Source organism: Protopterus annectens, chromosome 6.part0 (assembly GCF_019279795.1).
Source record: "Protopterus annectens isolate FY-2018-M chromosome 6.part0, PAN1.0, whole genome shotgun sequence".
In the NCBI taxonomy this organism is placed as follows: Eukaryota; Metazoa; Chordata; order Ceratodontiformes; family Protopteridae; genus Protopterus; species Protopterus annectens.
In genome coordinates this window covers 934,821,077-934,825,077 of record NC_056737.1, presented here as the reverse complement: position 1 = coordinate 934,825,077, position 4,001 = coordinate 934,821,077, and positions in this window count along the sequence as shown.

The following is a 4,001-nucleotide window of genomic DNA, read 5'->3' as shown; positions in this document are numbered from 1 at the left end:
ACCAGAGTCCTCCTGCAGCCATTCCAGTGCCCCATTACCTGGCTATTTTGCCCCATTTACCATAAACACTAATGTGTGCATACTGCTTTACTTCTACAATGATTATTTGGATTTTATTTTTACATTTTATAGCACAATGCACAAACACTAATAGACATCTGCTAAACAAAGCAATACTGTCTTGCAATGAAAATAGACTTGGCATTACAACTTCACTGCCCTTGAAACTCACATTCATTGAAACAGCATTGAAGCCCATACCACATCCAAAGAAAATGCATCTGGCCAGTGGTGGATAAAGATTACCTTTGGGCTGTTTTCAAATCACTGCCCCCTTGCACACAAAACAAGAAACATATACATGTGTTCCTTGATATACCTTCCTGACTTTATTAAATTATATTCCTTGTATAATACAGCACACTTGTTAGAGTGCATTTTAAATTTATTGTTTGAACATTTTTCCAGTAGGCAATTAAACAAAATGCATGAACCAATAATGATAAAACTGCTCAGTTCAGAACATTTCCATCATAAGAGTCTACTTCCACCCAGACATATATATATATATATATATATATATATATATATATATATATATATATATATATGTGTGTGTGTGTGTGTATATATATATATACATATATATATATATATATATATATATATATATATATATATATATATATATATATATATATATATATATATATATATATATATATATATATATATATATATATATATATAGAATGACAGTAGTGTAAGCCATAAGCTTGTCCCATTTATTTTCAATTTAATTGTTTTTTCGGTGGGGGGGGGGCAAAAGGCCAAAAAACAGGGACATATTTTAAACATTGCTTGTATAAGTTTGGAAAGTTGTTAGAATAAAATGTTGTGTTATTGCCATTCATTTCTCTGCCATGACTTGAACCCAGGACCCTGTGCACTACAGCAGAGCAACATACCACTATGCAAAATCAGCAGTTTCCTGAAAGACAGGAAGACTGAAACTTAAATGGCTATCATTTAGTGAATTCAGTTCTCACTTCTCACCATAGCTCCCAACCTCTTAGCACAAAAAACCTGGACAAAGCCAATAATGGGGGAATACAAGAGTGAGTTCTCACTTCTCAACATAGCTCTCAACTTCTTAACACAGAAAACCTGGACAAAGCCAAATACTGATCTTATAAACTTAGACAATTGCTAGAATAAAAGGTTTTATGTTACTATTTATTTTCTGAAGAATATGAAGTTGAAAATCAAATGCCTGTCATTATTTAGTGAATTCAGTCCTTCAGTGATTTGCCACAAAAATCCTAAAAACTACAGATTTTATGAGGAACAAATCAAAACTATGAGGCATAAATTCACAAGTGGTGGTGGCTAGGGACTTTAGGCTCTTTTTACCTTGTACCCAAGGTACAGGGTTTAAGCCTGAGTACCTCTAGCCAACATGTGGATTAAATTGGGGCATTTTCACACACACACTCTCCAGTACCCAGGACTTCCCGCTTGCACAAACACACACACACACACACACACACACACACACACACACACACACACACACACACACACACACCAGTTCTGTGCAGCCAGTTCATTCAAAATAAAACATTTCCGTTCACCGCTCTGCATTCAAAATAAAACCATAAAACCAAGTTACCAGTTCTGTGCAGCCAGTCCATTCAAAATAAAACCAATAAATAAAACATTTCGGTTCACCGCTCTGCATTCAAAATAAAGCTATAAAGCCAAATTTCCTACTCCTCGACATGTGCAACCAGAATCCTTTCCCACTCGCAAGTGCAGGCACCCAATGCATTCAAAATAAAACCTTCTCGAGTGCAGCCAATCCATTCAAAATAAAATAAAACCAAAACCAATAAATAAAGCAGTACCCAGGACTTCCCACTTGCAATAAAACATTTCCTTTCACCACTCTGCAGTACCTAGGACTTCCACTACACACACACACACACACACACACACACACACACACACACACACACACACACACACACACACACACCAGTTCTGTGCAGCCAATCCATTCAAAATAAAACATTTCTGTTCATCGCTCTGCATTCAAAATAAAACCATAAAACCAAGTTTCCTACTTCTTGATTAGTGCAGCCAGAATCCTTTCCCACTCGCAAGTGCAGGCAGCCAATCCATTCAAAATAAAACCCTCTTGAGTGCAGCCAGTCTATTCAAGATAAAATAAAACCAAAACCAATAAATAAAGCAGTACCTAGGACTTCCTGCTTGCAATAAAACGTTTTTGTTCACCGCTCTACAGCACCTAGGACTTCCTGCTTGCACACACACACACACACACACACACACACACACACACACACACACACACACACACACACACACACACACACACACACACACACACCAGTTTTGTGCAGCCAGTCAATTCAAAATAAAATCAATAAATAAAACATTTCTGTTCACTGCCCTGCATTCAAAATAAAATCATAAAACCAAGTTTCCTACTTCTCGACGAGTGCAGCCAGAATCCTTTCCCGCTCGCAAGTGCAGGCAGCCAGTCCATTCAAAATAAAACCTTCTCGAGTGCAGCCAGTCCATTCAAAATAAAATAAAACCAAAACCAATAAATAAAGCAGTACCCAGGACTTCCCACTTGCAAACAGTGAATAGTGAGCCAGCCAGAAATGTAAGCCCTTGAGCTCAATTCCGTCAGGCTGGTAGCCCTGATGGAGCTGACGTCATCACACACATGATGACGTCAGCTCAAAAAGCAAAAAAAAAAAAATAAAAAGAAACTAAGCTGGGAAAAATTTGGAAATGAAGGGGGGGTCACTCAGGAATCGTGACACCCCATTATTTGGACCCCAAAACCCGGTAAAAACTGAGTAATTCAGTACGGTTGGGAGGTAGTGTGACAAAGACCAAATCATTTACATCAATCTATACACCAAGGGCTTTTGATATTAGATGCTTAATTACTTGACGTACAGAGTGGGTGGTGTACATGGCCATTTATCAATGCGGGAAATTTTATGTAGGACAGACCTCCAAGCCACTTAAGAGTAGAATAGCAGTACACCTAAGTGATATAAACTGTAAACATCAGAGAAGTGCACTTTACAAGCATAAAGTGGAGCATACATCTGCACAATTTATGTTTGTGGGGATTGATGTAGTGAACAGTAGGAGGCTGTAAAATTTATCTAAACATGAACTTTTAGATAAAAAGGAAAGAATATGGATTATCGATTTAGGTTCCTTATATAAACCTGGGTTGAATGAACATTGGTAGTATGATAGTTTGAGTTGGACACAGTGGTTAAGATATGCTGGTTGTCACTCCATGGATGAATAAACACAAAACTGACCACTGCTCAAAAATCAATGTCAATATGACACAAGTCCGTGGAATTCAGTTTCACTCGAAAAGAATATTCAGTCTCAATAATTCAGTTCCATGAAATTCAGTATCACTCGATAAGACTATTCAGTCCCAAAAACCATCGAACAAGGCAATGAAGATAGAATTAGTTTATTGTGGGTGAGCGCTTTCGCTTACAGCTTTTTCAAACCTCTGAATAGTCAATCACAAAAACTCATATATATATATATATACAAATTCTAAAAGCAGTTGAGTTAATTAGGCAATTAATCATAAAAGGTATATACACACTCATAACTACATGGTTACTTAGAACATGTAAATTACACAATTAAAATACCTTACTTACTGAAATGAAAACGAAATGTTTACTTTGAATTATTCTGAAAATGTGATATCCTTCCTAGACATTAATATATCACATTTGTCCAGTGGATATTTTAATACAGCGGTCCATCGCAAGCCTTGTTATAAGAATACATTACTGAGCAGAGACAGCATGCATCCACCACATGTTTTTAAGAACATTTTGAAGGGTCAATGCATGAGGATTTCGAGGTTAAACTCATGCCACATGTCATTTCAGGAGGAACTGAAAGACCTAGGGACT